The 20255-nt window shown below is 49.4% G+C and overlaps 1 protein-coding gene across 3 annotated transcripts in view; it reads left to right on the top strand.

Annotated features, from left to right (window-relative positions):
* LOC121869614 (serine/threonine-protein phosphatase 4 regulatory subunit 1-like) overlaps positions 1-20255 on the top strand; it is a 196078-nt gene that overhangs the window by 98971 nt on the left and 76852 nt on the right. The window contains exon 1 of one of the 3 annotated variants that reach the window (XM_042371094.1): positions 8769-9475. The exons of the other annotated variants lie outside the window; for them this stretch is intronic. The gene's annotated coding sequence lies outside the window, so the exon portion shown is untranslated. Of the gene's footprint in view, positions 1-8768; positions 9476-20255 lie in introns of those variants that run through there. 3 annotated transcript variants of the gene reach the window in all.

Raw genomic sequence — 20255 nt, 5'->3', positions numbered from 1 at the left:
TTGCGGTGCGCCAATTTTCACGACGTAGTTCTTTCACGACCTCCCTCACGACCAGCTTTACGCTTTCCTCACGCTGTAATGAATGTTGATTTTATAGAGAGGGAGGAGAAAAATTATCGACCTTACCAGAAATATCGTTTGGGAGTTATTTAAAACCGGTATGGGTGGAATGCTTAGGTGGGTGGTGGCGAGGTGTGTGGCGTAATAATTAAGGTATATACTTAAAATAAGATATGGAAATATACTCAGTGTGTGTGTGGGGGTGTAACCTGGCCACTTTATAAGTATTCGGTGCAGGTATAGTAATTACCGCGTGATAATTGCATCGTAAAAGGTTCTGCACGCACACACACTTACATACATACATACATACATACTTACTTACTTACTTACATACTTACTTACTTACTTACTTACATGCATACATACACTTTACACCTGACGAACTGGAGTGTTATTGTTGTGTTCGTATCAGTGTGTACGTGTGCTGGTTTACAAACTCTCTCTCTCTCTCTCTCTCTCTCAAAAATATCATTGTGAGGCAGGAGTATCTGACAATGGTGGAATCTGATCGGAAATTAAATAGCCGGTCACAATAGGGGAAACATTTTGAGCGTCGAGTGAGGTTTTTTTTGTGGCGAGAATAGTGTAAGTGTGTGTGTGTGTGTGTGTGTGTGTGTGTGTGTGTGTGTGTGTGTTTTATGGAAAATGTTGTAGTAGTTATTATTGTTGTTGTTGGTCTTGCTTTAGAAACTTTGCTAAACGTAATTTCAAAGTTGATTTAGAAGTTTATGTCAATTTATAAAGTTATTTTGGTGTTTTGATTTAGACTTTTAATGTAGTTTTTAGTATATTATAGTTTTACGCTTGGCTAGTAGTTTGGTGGGGTGAGGTGTGGGTGTGGTGGGATGGGTGGGTGGTATGGATAAGGTGTGGGCCCACCATCACAGTGTCCTGGGTGGCCCTCAAGGCATGACAGGTTTGGTTATTGGCCAGCTGGAAGACGTGGTAAACACATGTGAGGCTGGCCACCCGAGCGTGACCACTGGCTCCTGGTGGTGGTGGCCATCATGCTGTAGGTGGCCCTCCAGCTGGCAGGCATTACAGGTGGCCTTGGCATCAACTAATATTCCAGGTACAATCAGGTGGTCGTAACGGGTCGCACGGTAGTGGGTTGACAGAGGCCAGTATGTCATTAACTAGGTGGGGGTAATGTGTGTGTGGTTGATTCCCGGAAACGGTGGCAGTGTTTCTGACGAGTGGATGTGATCACCAGCGTGTGGATGTTGAGTCACAGTGATCCTCATTTGTGTGAGTAATGCTCCACCTTGTATGACACAATTACCACATAGGACTGGCTGATCATCTGAAGATTGAACACCCCCAGGCTATTTCACCCCTACCCACTGTACTAGCCACCATACCCACTGTACTAGCCACCACACCCACTGTACCTATCCACCACACCCACTGTACTAGCCACCCCTACCCACTGTACTAGCCACCCCACCCACTGTACTAGCCACCCCACCCACTGTATTAGCCACCACACCCACTGTACTAGCCACCCCCTACCCACTGTACTAGCCACCCCACCCACTGTACAGCCACCACACCCACTGTACTAGCCACCACACCCACTGTACTAGCCACCCCTACCCACTGTACTATCCACCCACACCCACTGTACGCCACCTCACCCACTGTACTTAGCCACCACACCCACTGTACTAGCCACCCCTACCCACTGTACTATCCACCCACACCCACTGTACTATCCACCACACCCACTGTACTATCCACCACACCCACTGTACTAGCCACCCCTACCCACTGTACTATCCACCACACCCACTGTACTAGCCACCACATCCACTGTACTAGCCACCACATCCACTGTATCACACGGCCTTACTAACGTGATCACAAAGGCAACGCTCTCTGCCAATGATAATATCACCAGTAGTCACCCATGGATATGATTGGCTTATATGCGTTGTTGTTTATATGCACTGCCCAGGTTCGACAGGTGAGGTCTTGAGCAGGTGCTGACACGGGATGAGTTATTGTTGCTATTATTTATTATTGTAGTGGTTATTGTTGTTGCTGTTGTAGTAATTGTTATTGTTTTTGTTGTAGTTATTATTATTGTTGTTGTTGTTGTAGTGAGTGGATGTATTTTGAAGGGTTTTGTATTATGAGGAACGGGCTGGTACTGTGAGTTACGAATAGTGCAATTTGAGTGCTAGTTCATGAGGGTCGGAGTGGTATTATGAGTTACAGACGTGTTATGAGGGGCAGTTCATGAGGTACTGGGTGTTAGTATGAGGTACCGAGTGTCAATATGAGGTACTGGGTGTTGTTATGAAGGGGTAGCATGAGGTGGTGGTGTGGGAGGTAGTATGAGGGAGTGGTATAAGGCCCAGTTTATAAGGTACCAGGTGGTTTTATGAGGGGTAGTATGTGGTGGTGGTATGAGGGCCAGTTTGAGGTACCAGGTGTTAGTATGAGGGTCAGATTGAGGTACCAGGTGTTAGTATGAGGGGCAGATATAAGGTACCAGGTGTTAGTATGAAGGGAGTATGAGGGCCAGAATGAGGTACCAGGTGTTAGTATGAGGGTCAGATATAAGGTACCAGGTGTTAGTATGAGGGTCAGATATAAGGTACCAGGTGTTAGTATGAAGGGGAGTATGAGGTGGTGGTATGAGGGCCAGAATGAGGTACCAGGTGTTAGTATGAGGGTCAGATATAAGGTACCAGGTGTTAGTATGAGGGTCAGATATAAGGTACCAGGTGTTAGTATGAAGGGGAGTATGAGGTGGTGGTATGAGGGCCAGAATGAGGTACCAGGTGTTAGTATGAGGGTCAGATATAAGGTACCAGGTGTTAGTATGAGGGTCAGATATAAGGTACCAGGTGTTAGTATGAAGGGAATATGAGGGCCAGAATGAGGTACCAGGTGTTAGTATGAGGGCAGATATAAGGTACCGTGTTATTATGAGGGTAGTATGAGGTGGTGGTGAGGGCCAGAATGAGGTACCAGGTGTTAGTATGTGGTGGTGGTGTGGGAGGCTGGCCACGCTGGGTGAACAAGGGCCGTGTTGTGGCATTTCTCTTCATTCGTGGATATTGTCTAGCTGGCATCCTCCCAGGTGGTTCGGAGGTCGTGAGGTGTGTGGGTGAAGGTCGTGAGGTGGGTGAAGGTCGGGGTGGGTGAAGGTCGGGTGGGTGAAGGTCGTGGGGTGAAGGTCGTGGGTGTGGGTGAAGGTCGTGGGGTGTGGGTGAAGGTCGTGGGTGTGTGGGTGAAGGTCGTGGGTGTGGGTGAAGGTCGGTGTGGGTGAAGGTCGTGGGGTGTGGGTGAAGGTCGTGGGGTGGGTGAAGGTCGTGGGGTGGGTGAAGGTCGGGGTGGGGTTAAGGTCGTGGGTGTGGGTGAAGGTCGTGGGGTGTGGTGGGTGAGATTTTGAGCTTGTTGGAGAGGGGTGATGCGGGCGTACAACACAGTGAGTACGTACAGATGGTGGTGGTGTGGCCGTACAGATGGTGGTGGTGTGGCCGTACAGATGATGGTAGTAGTGGCAGCGTGTGGCCGTGCAGATGGTGGTGGTGTGGCCGTACAGATGGTGGTGGTGTGGCCGTACAGATGGTGGTGGTGTGGCCGTGCAGATGGTGGTGGTGTGTGGGCCGTACAGATGGGTGGTGTATGGCCGTACAGATGGTGGTGGTGGTGTGGCCGTACAGATGGTGGTGGTGTGGCTGTACAGATGGTGGTGGTGTGGCCGTACAGATGGTGGTGGTGGCCGTACAGATGGTGGTGGTGTGGCCGTACAGATGGTGGTGGTGTGGCCGTGCAGATGGTGGTGGTAATGTTAGCGCCACCGGCCTTTACGCGGTGATGTGGCCCGAGCAGGTGGTGCAGTAGGCATGCTAATTGTGGTAGTAGTGGTGTGGGCGGGTTGGTAGTACATTCACTGTGTATGTGTGTGGTGGGGGAGCCTCCTTAGTTGTGGTGATGGTGGTAGTAGTAGTAAGGGCGTTTGAAGCACAACATAAGAGTGTGCATCCCGTGTGGTGGTGGTGGTGGGATCGTGAATGAGAGTGTAGAGTGGAGCAGCGGCGTAGTAGCGTAGCGTAACACACACACACACACACACATACATACACTGCTCTCTCTCACTCTTTCTCACACACTCACTCACCCTCCTCCTGTATTGAACGGTTCCTCCCCACACGCCACGCGTCGGTGTCCCTCCCTCCCTCCCTCCCTCCTCCCGCCTCCCTCCCTCCGCCTTCCTCCCTCCCGCCTTCCTCCCTCCCTCCCTCCCTCCCTCCTTCCTTCCCGCCCTCCCGCCCGCCCGCTGCATCCCACCTGCTTGCCTGCTTCTGCCCGTGTATGTATGTATGATTGTTTCTGTATATGTTTGTATGTATATGTATATTTGTGTGTATGTATGTAAGTGGCAACGGTATGAGACTCCGTTGGAACGAGAGATAGCTGTCACCCGTTGCTCATCATCTGTTATCCGTTGGGAGGGAACTGCGCATAACGGGGTAGCTGTCCTCACTGGTTCGATCCTCATGAATGTGTGTACAGTATGTATGTATGTATGTATGTATGTATGTATGTATGTATGTATGTATGTATGTATGTATGTATGTATGTATGTATGTATGTATCAATCCCCATGTTCTCGTTAATAGTTGTTCATTGATCTTTAGTGAACATTCTAATTGTCTATCTGCATCCCAGTTGTAATAGGTCTTAGTTGTAATAGGCCCATGTTGTAATAGGCCCATGTTGTAATAGGCCCATGTTGTAATAGGTCCTAGTTGTAATAGGCCCATGTTGTAATAGGTCCTAGTTGTAATAGGCCCATGTTGTAATAGGTCCTAGTTGTAATAGGCCCATGTTGTAATAGGCCCATGTTGTAATAGGTCCTAGTTGTAATAGGCCCATGTTGTAATAGGTCCTAGTTGTAATAGGTCCTAGTTGTAATAGGTCCTAGTTGTAATAGGTCCTAGTTGTAATAGGTCCTAGTTGTAATAGGCCCTAGTTATAATAGACCCCAGTCGTAATAGACCCCAGTCGTAATAGACCCCAGTCGTAATAGGCCCCAGTTATAATAGGCCCCAGTTGTAATAGGTCAGGTGGGGGCGACTGGGGACTATTTTAACGGGGGACTCCTTTAACCTAGAGAGCATATCTTGCACCCCTGATTAGAACACAGATAGGAAGGGTTGAGCGCCACCTGTGTCCTGATGTAGGTGAACCATGCAGGGTGTAGGTGAGGTGTAGGTGAACCATGCAGGGTGTTGGTGAGGTGTAGGTGAACCATGCAGGGTGTTGGTGAGGTGTGGTGAACCATGCAGGGTGTAGGTGAGGTGTAGGTGAACCATGCAGGGTGTAGGTGAGGTGTGGGTGAACCATGCAGGGTGTTGGTGAGGTGTGGGTGAACCATGCAGGTGTAGGTGAGGTGTAGGTGAACCATGCAGGGTGTTGGTGAGGTGTAGTGAACCATGCAGGGTGTAGGTGAGGTGTGGGTGAACCATGCAGGGTGTTGGTGAGGTGTAGGTGAACCATGCAGGGTGTGGGTGAGGTGTAGGTGAACCATGCAGGGTGTTGGTGAGGTGTGGGTGAACCATGCAGGTGTAGGTGAGGTGTGGGTGAACCATGCAGGGTGTTGGTGAGGTGTGGGTGAACCATGCAGGGTGTTGGTGAGGTGTAGGTGAACCATGCAGGGTGTTGGTGAGGTGTGGGTGAACCATGCAGGGTGTTGGTGAGGTGTGGGTGAACCATGCAGGGTGTAGGTGAGGTGTAGGTGAACCATGCAGGGTGTAGGTGAGGTGTAGGTGAACCATGCAGGGTGTTGGTGAGGTGTGGGTGAACCATGCAGGTGTTGGTGAGGTGTAGGTGAACCATGCAGGGTGTTGGTGAGGTGTAGGTGAACCATGCAGGGTGTTGGGAGGTGTAGGTGAACCATGCGGAGGGGGGGTTCACAGCTGGTAGGGTAATAGACGTAAAGGAGGTGTGGCTGAGTAAGGAGGTGTGGCTTGTGGAGAGAGATGTGACCGAGGGGATGTGTCAGGAAGGCCTCTCTAAGTGACAGCCCCCCAGTGACCGAGGGGGATGTGTCAGGAAGGCCTCTAAGTGACAGCCCCCCCACACACACCGTCTCCCATTTAATCAAGGCCTGACGCACATCTGGAGTCACGGAAATACATGATGAGAATTCCACATCCTTGAAAGTTCATGAAATCCTACTTATTTATCATGAAATCTTACTTAAAAGTGTCTGACGCCATGAAATCCTACTTTAATGGTTTCTGACGTCATAAAATCCTCTTTTAATGGTTTCTGACGTCATAAAATCCTACTTTAATGGTTTCTGAAATCATGAAATCCTACTTTAATGGTCGCTGGCGTCATGAAATCCTCCATAAGTGATGTGTGATGGAGGTCATGAACTGCTGCTACAACTGGTCATGGAAAATCGTGTGAATTCATGAGTGGGAATTCCAGACCTCTGAAAGTCATGGAATTTCGGTGAAAGAATGCCGGGCCCTGGAGACTGCTGGAATTCTGGTCATGAGGGAACTATAAGAAATCTGGCTAAGTTTAGTCAATAAGAAATAAGCACCCATAGAAAATCTGGCACTGTTTAATAAGTAGGAAATCTGGCACTGTTTAATAATGCTAAGTGAGCGGGCGGGTCACTGGTCGTGTATGACCTTTGGAAGTGACGCGAAAAATGTCACGGACGGGCCGGGAACAACAACACCCAGTATCATGTATTTGTATCCTGCCGTTATGGTAACCTTCCGCCTGTCATGCAATCCTACCGTCTTCCCATCCTGCCGTCCGTCATGCAATCATACCGTCTTCCCATCCTGCCGTCCGTCATGCAATCATACCGTCTTCCCATCCTGCCGTCCGTCATGCAATCATACCGTCTTCCCATCCTGCCGTCCGTCATGCAATCATACCGTCTTCCCATCCTGCCGTCATCCCGTCCTGCCGTCCGCCCATTCTACCGTCCTACCATCCTGCCGTCCGCCCATCCTATCATCCAGTAGGGTATAGGGAAATGCTAAGACACCTGGTAGAATGATCGTGTCTCATCACCTTTATCATCACACAGGGAAACAAGTCATGAGAACCAGGGGGGAAGAGGTCGAGCGGGAGGAGTTCTTGGAAGTGGTGATAGTTCCTGTTGGCTGGGTGGTGGTGTGGCGTGGAGCTGTGGTGGTAGAGGGGTGTGTGTGTGTGTGTGTGTGTGTGTGTGTGAGAGAGAGAGAGAGAGAGAGAGTCCTAACACCAGCGAACAGCGAGCGCCACCACGAGCAGTCATCAGCGCCCGGCGAGCGAATCCCCTGCACCTCGCAATATTGCCATCATGGGTACTGCTACACCGGAACCAAGTGGTCATAGAAACAGCGCCAGGTCGAGCAATCAACAGTGTCTGGCGTACATCATATCTCCCGTATTAACTTGAACTTTATACCAATTTATTAACCCACCACTAACAAGGAAGAAACTATTACAGATCATTGTAGTGTTAGTTGGTCTGTAATGTTTGGCTCACGTAGACAAAACCTTATGAGTCTGGTCAGTAAGGGCGGGAGTGTGAGGTGAGTAAACGTGTGGTGTAAGGTGTTAGTGAGGGATTTGCTTACCTGAATGTTTACCCTGTGAATTACCTGAACTTTAGACCTCTCTCTCTCTACTCAGTTGGTGGATTAAAGCCTTTCTAGGTTAATTTTCAAAGGATTACCTGAAGATTAACCCACCCTCAAATTATTTCGCTTTTAAGTTTAATCCTCCCAACGCTTCCCGGATTGGGGTTGGGTTGGGTTAGGTTAGGTTAGGTTAGGTTAGGTTAGACAATAAGAACACTATTAACACGGCTGAGCTCTCTTAGTGGCACCTGATATATACTGTACATTTATCTCAAGGAATTATTATATAACATTTGGTATCATCTGGGGAGTGAGAGGGCCGGAGAAGAGTGAGAGAGGGGTCCCAGGTATGTGTGTGTGAGAGGGGTCCCAGGTATGTGTGTGTGAGAGGGGGTCCCAGGTATGTGTGTGTGAGAGGGGTCCCAGGTATGTGTGTGTGAGAGGGGTCCCAGGTATGTGTGTGAGAGGGGTCCCAGGTATGTGTGTGAGAGGGGTCCCAGGTATGTGTGTGTGTGGAGAGGGTCCCAGGTATGTGTGTGTGAGAGGGGTCCCAGGTATGTGTGTGAGAGGGGGTCCCAGGTATGTGTGTGTGAGAGGGTCCCAGGTATGTGTGTGTGAGAGGGGTTTTAGGTATGTGTGTTGAGAGGGGTCCCAGGTATGTGTGTGTGTGTGTGTGAGAGAGAGAGAGAGGAGGAGAGGGGGGAGGGGGGGGGGGGGGGGGGGGGGGGAGAGAGAGAGGCCCCAGGTGTGTGTGAGAGGGGTCCTAAGTGTGTGTGAGAGGTCCCAGGTATGTGTGAGAGGGCCAGGAGTGGGGGAGGCAGGGTAAGGGGTAGCGGCAAGGCTGGCGGGTGAGGGAGGAGGAGAGCTGCGTCCAGCCTGGTGGAGAAAGCAGAGATATGTGAGGCAAGAAAATCCCTACGAGAGAGGAATCACCAATGAGCGGGGGTTGGGAGGGTGAGGGAGGGAGCGGGAGGGTGAGGTAGTGGTGGCAGAGGGAGGGAGAGAGGGACTAGGAGGGGGGGGGGAAGTGGAGGAGGAGCGCGGGAGGGGTGGGTAAGCAGTGTACTACGACGCGCTGGGCTAGTGTGGTGTGAGACACTGTGGCAGAAGGGTGGTGCGGCGGCCACTCCGCTCCTCTACTGCGCTACACCTCGCCCGGGATGTACGTCATGTGGTGTTTCCTACGCGGGATAACAGTGGGTGTGCAAGGGGAGTGTTGCAAGAGGCAAATTGAACCCGGTGGTTGTGCAATGCGGAGTCACTGTGAGGTGGAGGGGGGTCGCGCGCCCTCCCAAAATCGTGGCCACCACCACCATGTTGTGTGCGAGGGGCGGAAGTGTTGGTGGGCAGGGGAGGGAGGCCTTGTGTCTTGGCCCTAACTCTCGCACTCTCCCACCCACCGCCACATGAACCACTGCACGTTTCTACCCACTGACGCACCTCTCGCACGCCGGAGGGGAAGGCCAGAACTTGCGATAAGGAAGAGTAGTGGCAAGCAGTGCACCACTAGGCCTACGTATTTGACGATGGCTGCGGTGGTGGGCCATGGCGGCGGGCGGTGGCAAGAGCTACGCAGGCCCACCTTCTTACCATCTGAGTCAGCCGCCCCCCACCACCCCCCCTATCCTCCCACCCCCGGCCAGGCCTATGCCACCACCCCCGTACACTAGTGACGGAACAATAATGGTAGCCACAGTGGGTGATAATGTAGTCAGTGTACGTGTGTGCCTCACCACGTGGGTACTGTACACGCCGCCAACTACCACCACTACTACCACCAGCAGCCACGCCCCATACAGGTTAGTCTACCACCATCATTACTACCACTTACATACGTCTCTTCACAGGTTAGTTAGATATCCAACCCTCACGCCCACAGCACCACAAAAATAATACCACGCCCACACCACCAAGAACATTAATACTACCACGCCCACACCACCAAGAACATTAATACTACCACGCCCACACCACCAAAAACACTAATAATACCACGCCCACACCACCAAGAACATTAATAATACCACGCCCACACCAAAAAACACTAATAATACCACGCCCACACCACCAAGAACATTAATACTACCACGCCCACACCACCAAAAACACTAATAATACCACCCAAGAACATTAATACTACCACGCCCACACCAAAAACACTAATAATACCACGCCCACACCACCAAGAACATTAATACTACCGCCCACATCACCAAAAACATTAATAATACCACGCCCACACCACCACCACACAAATAATACCACGCCCACACCACCACCATACAAATAATACCACGCCCACACCACCACCATACAAATAATACCGCCCACACCACCACCACAAATAATATCACGCCCACGCCCGCCCACACCACTAATACCACGCCCACGCCCACACCACCACCACCATAATACCCGCCCACGCCCACACCACCACCACGCACCACGCCCACACCAAACCACGCACCCACCACCACACCACCACGCCCACACCACCACCACCAAATAATACCACGCCTAACCACCACGCCTACCACGCCCACACCACCACCACGCTTTAATATCACGCCCACACCACCACCACAATAATACCACGCCCACCACCACCCACCACCACAATAATACCCCCACACCACCACCACACAAATAATCACGCCCACACCACCACACACAAATACATCACGCCCACACCACCACCACACAAATAATAACGCCCACACCACCACCACACAAATAATACCACGCCCACACCACCACCACATACTATCACGCCCACACCACCACACACTACCACAGGCAAGCTGGTTTGGAAATAGAGTTGTGGATATGTGGAATAGACTACGAGTTCTATAGGATCGGGGACGCTGGGACAAGACGAAGTTGGATAGGCACATGGAAGTGCTGGGATGGGTGTGAAAGGGATCACCAGTCGGCCTCCTGCAGTATCCCACTTTCTTATGTTCTTATGTTCTTAAATAATACCACGCCCACACCACCACCACCACAAATAATATCACGCCCACACCACCACCACACAAATAATACCACGCCCACACCACCACCACACCGCCCACACCACCACCACCAACATCACGCCCACACCACCACCACACCACGCCCACACCACCACTAATAATACCACGCCCCACACCACCACCACAAACCACCGCCACACCAACACCACCACATCACCACCACCGCCACACCAACACCACCGCCACATCCATACCACCACCGCCACACCCATACCACCACCGCCACATCCCTACCACCACTGCCACACCGCCACACCACTACCACACCATCATCACTCATTACCAAACCATCTTAAGCACGACTATAATACCAGACTATTGACACACACACACACAGCAGTGGTTATGGTGCACAGTGTTGTGTGAAGATAGTGAAGTTAATGGTGGTGCTTTGGTCGGGATGATGATAATGGTGTTTTGTTAACTTGTGAAGATAATAGTGGTGTTTTGTTTAATGGAGTGAAGTTAATGGTGTAAATTTTGAGGAGAGTGAAGATAATGGTGTTAGTTTGAGGAGAGTGAAGTTAATGGTGTAAATTTGAAGAGTGGCGGTAATTGTGTTAGTTTGAGTGTGTAGTGGTGATAATGGTGTTTGCGTGAGAAATGGTGACTATATGCACTTAGTGATGAAGGGATAGTGAAGCGAGTTAAAGTTGGTGCATAGTAATGGTGTTAGTTATGGTGTAAGATGGTAGAGATATCTTCATATGGGGATAGTGAGTGTTGATAATGGTGAAGAAGAAGAGAGAGAATATACAATGTTGTCGGTAATTGTGTAGAATACTAGTAGGTCTCTCTCTCTCTCTCTCCCCCGTAATAGGGATGGAGTATGGAGGGCATTTGGCTAGAGGGAGGGCGGGCGTATGGATAGCACCTTGTAAGGGGAAGGGCATGGTGGAGGGAACTTTCCTTGTGAGGGAGGGAAGGGAGGAGGGGAAGGAATTACAGTGGTGAGAAGTTAGTGGAGGGAGGGGCCATAGAATGAGGTGGAGGGAAGGGGGGGAGGGAGGGAGGAAGGAGGGAGGTTTTGATTAGCCCAGTTAAAATTAGATTTGCGTAAGGCAGCTTGGGAGTTGCTACCGTGAGATTAGATCAGATGAAGTAAGCTTAGGTCGGGTAAAGTAAGGTTAGATAAGCTTAGGTCAGGTATATCTAGGTAAGTGATCTTAGTTAAGGTTAGATAAGCTTAGGTCAGGTAAAGTTAAGCTCAGGCATTTTCTCTTAATTTCAGGTGTACTCGAAATATTAAGCATTGGTCATGTTGCCTAAATCAGTGTGTGTGTTTGAGGCGCCTCTGTATAAAGTACCTAAGTGGGTGTTTTAAGAGGCGTCGCTTTAAATCATTCTTGGTGTTTTATTATGTTTTAAAGGAATATTTTACACCACCTGAGGAGTTTATCGATACATCAGTTTATTTCACCTGATGATTAAACACCCTAGCGCTACCTGGGAGGGGTTAGGTTAAGTTGGGTAAGGTTGGGTCGGGTTAGGTTAAGGTTGGGTCGGGTTAGGTTAAGGTTGGGTCGGGTTAGGTTAAGGTTGGGTTCGGGTTAGGTTGGGTTAGGTTAGGTTAGGTTGGGTTAGGTTAGGTTAGGTAAGGTATTTACTAATCAAGTCAAGTAAATTGGGTTGTGTAAATTCTTCAGGTGAGGCGACTATTTAAGTGGCTATAATGTATTGACTATGAGTATGTATGCATATGTAAGTAAGTATATATGTACAGGGTATGTGTACAGTATTTATGTATGTATATATGTACGTAATAATAACACTAATGTACGCTATTTGTTTTCGAGAATCGGGTATGTCAATTATTTGATGATAACGTAACACTGCTCGCCACTATGTAATACGGGGTTAAAAAGTATGTGTACTGTATTATAACCTTGTTTACGCCCCTCTAGACACGTTTGACCTCTATTGTGGCGTATGGGTGGTTAGGTTAGGTTAGCGTTAGGTTCGGTAAGGTTAGATTAGGTTAGGTAAGGTTAGATTAGGTTAGGTTGAGCTAGATTATGTTATGTTACGCTAGGATAGGTTAGGTTAGATTACGCTAGGATAGGTTAGGTTAGGTTACGCTAGGATAGGTTAGGTTACGCTAGGATAGGTTAGGTTAGATTACGCTAGGATAGGTTAGGTTAGGTTACGCTAGGATAGGTTAGGTTACGCTACGCTAGGATAGGTTAGGTTAGGTTACGCTACGCTAGGATAGGTTAGGTTAGGTTACGCTACGCTAGGTTAGATAGTAGGTTGTGTTAGCATTAGGGTCATTACTCATAAGGTGAAACAACCTACGGTGTCTAATCTTTACCCCCTCCCCCCCTCCCTCCCGCCCAGTTCTACTCAGGCCGGGGGGGGATGTACACACCCCGCCCCCTTATGTGATGTTTGCTTCAGGTTACCTTCGTCCAACACCTCTGCCTACCTCCTCCCCTACCCCTATCCTATCCCCTTTCTATCTGCCTTATCCTATCTTCCCTACCTCCTTATCCTCCCACCCTCCCCTACCTCACCCATTCCCCTACCTCACCCATCTCCCCCTACCTCACCCATCTCCCCACCTCACCTATCTCCCCTACCTCACCTATCTCCCCACCTCACCTATCTCCCCTACCTCACCTATCTCCCCTACCCTCACCCATCTCCCCTACTCCCACCTATCTCCCCTACCTCACCTATCTCCCCTACCTCACCCTATCTCCCCTACCTCACCCATCTCCCCTACCTCACCCATCTCCCCTACCTCCCCATCTCCCCTACCTCACCTATCTCCCCACCACCTATCTCCCCTACCTCACCTATCTCCGCCCCCTACCTCACCTATCTCCCCTACCTCACCCATCTCCCCTACCTCACCTATCTCCCCACTCACCATCTCCCCCCACCTCACCTATCTCCCCTACCTCACCTATCTCCCCTACCTCACCTATCTCCCTACCTCACCTATCGCCCCTACCTCACCTATCTCCCCTACCTCACCTATCTCCCCTACCTCACCCATCTCCCCTACCTCACCCATTCCCCCACCTCACCTATCTCCCCACCACCTATCTCCCCACCTCACCTATCTCCCCTCCCTCACCTATCTCCCCTACCTCACCCATCTCCCCTACCTCACCCATCTCCCCTACCTCACCTATCTCCCCACCTCACCCATCTCCCCTACCCTCACCTATCTCCCCTACCTCACCTATCTCCCTACCTCACCTATCTCCTACCTCACCTATCTCCCCTACCTCACCTATCTCCCTACCTCACCTATTCCCCACCACCTATCTCCCCTACCTCACCTATCTCCCCCACCTCACCTATCTCCCCTACCTCACCCATCTCCCCACCTCACCTATCTCCCCTACCTCACCTATCTCCCTCACCACCTATCTCCCCTACCTCACCCATCTCCCCACCTCACCCATCTCCCTACCTCACCTATCTCCCTACCTCACCTATCTCCCCTCACCCCACCTATCTCCCTACCTCACCTATCTCCCCCTACCTCACCTATCTCCCCTACCTCACCTATCTCCCCTACCTCACCTATCTCCCCTACCTCACCTATCTCCTACCTCACCTATCTCCCACCACCTATCTCCCCACCTCACCTATCTCCCCTACCTCACCTATCTCCCCTACCACCTATCTCCCCTACCTCACCCATCGCCCCTACCTCACCTATCTCCCCACCTCACCCATCCCCTACCTCACCCATCTCCCCTACCTCACCTATCTCCCCTCTACCACCTATCTCCCCTACCTCACCTATCTCCTCCCCTCCCCACCTATCTCCCCTACCTCACCTATCTCCCCACCACTCATCGCCCCTACCTCACCCATTCCCCCACCACCTATCTCCCCTACCTCACCTATCTCCCCTACCTCACCCATCTCCCCTACCACCTATCTCCCCTACCTCACCTATCTCCCCACCACCTATCTCCCTACCTCACCTATCTCCCCACCTCACCTATCTCCCCTACCTCACCTATCTCCCCTACCTCACCTATCTCCCTACTCACCTTCCTCCCCACCACCTATCTCCCCTACCTCACCTATCTCCCCACCTCACCTATCTCCCCTACCTCACCTATCTCCCCTACCTCACCCATCTCCCCTACCTCACCTATCTCCCCTACTCACCTATCTCCCCACCTCACCTATCTCCCCACTCACCTATCTCCCCCACCACCCATCTCCCCCACCACCATCCCCACCCTCACCTATCTCCCCTACCCTTCCTCCGTGGATAAATAGCCAAACCCGATATTGATTGTGGTGTGCCTCTCCAGTTTTCTGAAGGTCAAGCAAACATGAATAAAGTTTTTTTTTAAGCTTCGTAAGAGTTCAAGGTCGTTTATTTTGTATTGCACCTTAAGCTTATTTCACACTTATCCCAGCTTATTTTGGTTTACCCCCGGCTTATCTGATCTACTCCGCTTATTTGATTCACCCCAGATAATTTCATTTACTCCAGCTTCTTTGATTCACCCCCGGCTTAATTGATTCAGCCCAAGCTTATTTGATTCACTCAGCTTATTTCATTCACCCCAGCTTATTTCACACATCCCAGCTTATTTCACACGTCTCAGCTTATTTCACACGTCACAGCTTATTTCACACATTCTAGCTTATTTCACACGTCACAGCTTATTTCACGTGTCACAGCTTATTAATAAAAATATGATAATGTGGACGAGAACAACATAATAATAATAATAGTATTAATGGTGATGATGACGATGATAAGAATGTTGTTTTAGTGGTTTTTTACATAATTATTGTGGGGAAGATGGAGGCTCAATTTTATGTGTAGTTATGGTGAATGTTAATAAGAATGTGTGTTCCTTCACGTACAGTAAGAATGTTCCTTCCTCGTTCCTTCATTCGCGCAAGAATGTTCCTTCCTTCACGTACAGATAAGAATGTTTCTTGTTCCTTCCTTCACGTACAGATAAGAATGTTCCTTCCTTCACGTACAAATAAGAATGTTCCTTCACGTACAGTATAAGGACACGAAAACAAGTACAAATACCCCCAGAACGTTAAGTGACCTCGTTTGACCTTAACTCATGGGTCATAAGGCAAGCATGAACTACGCATGCTTCCCAGATGGGCGCTGTAAACGCTTCTGCGCTTCACCTTGCACAGGATGTATAGGCCCAATAAACTAGCCCCCTCCTGGGTAATCTGTAAATTTATGTATGTATGTGTGGACACCTGACTGTTCTTGTATTAGTATCTGTACCCGTCCTTGATTCTACTGTACCCGTCCTTGATTCTACTGTACCCGTCCTTGATGCTACTGTACCCGCCCTTGATTCTACTGTACCCGTCCTTGATTCTACTGTACCCGTCCTTGATTCTACTGTACCCGTCCTTGATTCTACTGTACCCGTCCTTGATTCTACTGTACCCGTCCTTGATTCCACATAACAGCAGCAGCTCACAGTAATTACATAGCAGTGGGGGGTGGGTGTTGTAGCACACTTTGTAGTTATAATTTACAAGTATAAGTTGTTGTTATAAGTGGAGGAATAAAGTAGATTATTGTCAAGTACAGAAGTTGATGGAGTACAGTGTGGTTACAGAGACATGCTATGGGTGTTGGTGCTACTCTGTAATGGTTTAAATACTGTAATTAATGCTGTGGTTGGTGGTTGTTTGTATAGGGGAGTGTTTTTGTTATTGTTTGTGATGTTATTGTTATTTTCTTTATTATTGTTATTGCAGTTTTCATTGTTAATATTATTACTACAATTAGTGTCATCTAGTATTGTTGCCAGATGAGTGTGTGTACCTTTAATGTGTACCCGTAATGTGTGTGTACCTGTAATGTGTGTGTGACTTTTGTGTGTACCTGTAATGTGTGTGTACTTGTGTGTTATTCTGAAATATCTTAAGTGAAATAAGACACTCGCGTAGTTATTATTAGTAATTATCTGGACGCAAGGTAACACACACACACACACACACACACACAGACACACACACACACACACACACACACACACACACACACACACACACACACACACACACACACACACACACACACACACACACACTGAATAACAATAGGAGGAGGAGGAAGAGGGGAGGAACCGCTAAAGGAAATGGAAGATGTATAAAAATAGCCGGAAGAGGAGGAGGAGGAGGAGGAAGAAGAAGACGATGAAGAACAGTAATGGTAGGAGGAGGAGGAGGAAGACGATGAAGAACAGTAATGGTAGGAGGAGGAGGAGGAGGAAGCAAACAGGAAGAAAGAAGGGGAAATACAAGGAGTGGGAGGAAGGAAACACAAGAAGAAAAGGAGAAGGAAGAATAGAACATCAAAAGGAGCGGAAAGAATTGCCGGAGGAGGAAGAGGAGTACAGTAGTTGTTGCCACGTGGAGGGAGGGAGAGGGGGAAGGAGGAGTTAGGCCCAAGCTGAAAGGTAATGGCGGCCAGAGAGGGAGGGTCCCTTTTGGGTGGTGAGTGAGGAGGGAGCCAGAGCCAAGGGAGGAGGAGGGAGGGAGAGGAAGGAGGGACGTAAATATGATAAGGGAGGGAAGCAGTACAACACGGGTGGGACAGGAGGAGGAAGGCCAAGGAGAAGAGGGAGAGAAGGAAGGGAGGGAGGGACGGAGAGGGGAGAAGAGCCAAGGGAAGGAGGGGGGGGAGGAGGGAGGGAGGGTCAATTGGGGGAAGGGGTAGAGAGAGGGAAGTAAATGAGGGGAAACGTGGTCGGCGTGGAAGGTTTGTTGCCATGCTGGGAGGGGAGGTAGATGGTGGCCCGTTCCCTTCCCATAGGCCCCTTGGTTGGACTGGGCTCTGTTGGGTTTCGTTAGGTTAGGTTGGACTTCCTTACGTTATCTTGGGTTAGGTTGGGTCAGGTCAAATTAAGTTTGGTTTGGTTAGGTTAAGTTCCATCCAGATAACCACACTATATCTCGTATAATTTTAGTTTAACCCTGAATACTAAAAAAAATGGATTCTTATTTCTCACGTAAAAAATAAATAATAAGTTCTCCAAAACGGTGAGTGACGTAAGCACCTACTTAACTGGCCCACTTGAGAGACAAACTCGCTGTTAACTTAAGGACCTCCGATTCTCAAAGGTGATTGGCGAACGTATTTTAATTGCCTCATTTGGTAGGGGGGGGGTTCTTATGATAAATTCTCCTACCCTACCCTACGAAACTCGGAGATCTTACGGGGGGAAAATGGCGTCAAAAATACACTGCGACTCTATCGTGATTCGATACGTTTTGGCCAAAGTTTAGGGAGAAGAATTGGAGGTAGGAATGTGGTGGTGACTGTGGTGGTGGTAGGACAGTGATGAGGGGAAAGTTTGGTGGTGGGGGTAAGGAGAAGGAGGGTAGGGGAGCAGTGACCGCGCAAGATCGATATGGGGGGAGCTACACAACATGAACTAGACCCACTATCACAAGTGCCACAAGACCTGCCTGCCACCCATCCTCCCTCCTTCCCCTTCCGTCACTCTTCCCCTGCCATCCTCCCTCCTCCCTCCGTCATCCTCCCTGCCACCCATTCCTCCCTCCCTCCGTCACTCTCCCTGCCACCCATTCCTCCCTCCTTCCGTCACTCCTCCCTGCCTCCCATCCTCCATCCCTCCCTCCCTCCGTCACTCTCCTCCTCCCCTGCCACCCATTCCTTCCTCCCTCCGTCACTCCCTGCCACCCATTCCTCCCTCCCTCCGTCACCTCCCTGCCACCCATTCCCTCCTTCCGTCACTCCTCCTGCCTCCCATCCCTCCATCCCTCCCTCCCTCCGTCACTCCTCCCTGCCACCCATTCCTCCCTCCCTCCGTCACTCCTACCTGCCACCCATTCCTCCCTCCTTCATTCCCTGCCACCTCCTTCGTTCCCTGCCTGTTTCACCCTCTGTTACCCTGTCCACCCAACCACCATGTTTGAACCCTGTCACAGTGTGTAGATCACCCTGTCTCCCTACCGACCGTTGAGTCAACCATACCTCCCTGCCTTCCATGACTACTCTGCTAAATTTACCCTCACGTATTTAAATTGGTTAGGTTTGGTTAGTTTTGGTTGGGTATGTTATGGTTAGGTTATGGTTTGGTTAGTTTTGGTTGGGTATGTTATGGTTAGGTTAGGGTTTGGTTAGGTTAGGTTAGGTTAGGTTGTTAGGTTAGGTTAGGTTATGGTTTGGTTAGTTTTGGTTGGGTATGTTATGGTTAGGTTAGGGTTTGGTTAGTTTTGGTTGGGTATGTTATCATTTTTCCTCGTAATTGTAAATGTCGTAAGATCACATAATTGCCAAACGTAAGATAAATAATAGGGATCACATGAAGATTAGTACCACCAGCTTATTCTACCTGAAGATTAGCACCACCAGCTTATTCTACCTGAAGATTAGCACCACCAGCTTATTTTACTTGAAGATTAGCAGCACCAGCTTATTCTACCTGAAGATTAGCACCACCAGCTTATTTTACCTGAAGATTAGCACCACCAGCTTATTTTACTTGAAGATTAGCACCACCAGCTATTACCTGAAGATTAGCACCACCAGCTTATCGCTAACTTAATCTAAACCCTTCTGATAGCGTTAGGATGTTGAATCTTCTGGTAAAGTAAGGGGTGCTAATCTTCAGGTAAAGTAAGGGGTGCTAATCTTCAGGTAAGCATGCTAATCTTCAGGTAAAGTAAGGGGTGCTAATCTTCAGGTGATTGGAAGACCCTTGAGCCAGGCCCACGTGCGGCTAATGAGCGCTCAGGCCTTGATAGGGTGAAGTGTGTGACGTCACGTTTATAGAGAGATCCTGAGTAGTAAAGATGATTAACCTAACCTCACCTAATCTAACCTTACTTAATCTAATCCAACCTCACTTAATCTAACTCAATCTAATCCAACCTCACTTAATCTAACCAAACCTAACCTAGAGTAAATTTGATTCGGCTTTAGGTTCGGGTAAGTTGATGGGTTAAAGGTAGGTTGGGTTAGGTTAGGTTGTTGATGCGTTTTGGTGCATTTAGATACATTACGTCACGCGTTCCAGCCAATCACAGGGATGCATCTCTTCTCTTCTCACAACAAGGAGACGCCATTGGAGGGAACTGAGGGACGAGGAGGGGAAGGGACTAGATGCCTCGTGTGAGCGACGCGCCCCTCCCTCCCTCCACCATACAATTGATTCTTGAATTGATTTTAAGACTGAGGGAACCATTGGCCTGTTCTGAGGTGGAGGCGTGTGTGTCCAGGAGGAGGAGTGTAGTTAGGCAGGGTAGGGTGTAGGTAGCGAGGTTATGGTGTAGAGAGCTAGGATAGGGTGTAGGGAACTAAGTTAGGGCGTAAGGGTGAGTATAACAGATCAGTTTGCCAGGTAGCGTTGTCAGTAAGTGGTAGGACCTGTCTGACTGGTCACACACACACACCTTAACTTTCCCAGCTAACTTCTTAAACAATGGTCGTGATGTTATTGTTATTTCTACCCCCTATCTATTTATCTCTTGGGGTAAAGGGGCTATTTATTTATTCCTGTGTGTGTGTGTGTGTGTGTGTGTGTGTGTGTGTGTGTGTGTGTGT

The sequence above is a fragment of the Homarus americanus genome, unplaced genomic scaffold (genome assembly GCF_018991925.1).
Source record: "Homarus americanus isolate GMGI-L3 unplaced genomic scaffold, GMGI_Hamer_2.0 scaffold23578, whole genome shotgun sequence".
Taxonomy (NCBI): domain Eukaryota; kingdom Metazoa; phylum Arthropoda; class Malacostraca; order Decapoda; family Nephropidae; genus Homarus; species Homarus americanus.
Note: the sequence above shows the minus strand (reverse complement) of the source record. Positions and strands in the feature narration are given on the sequence as shown.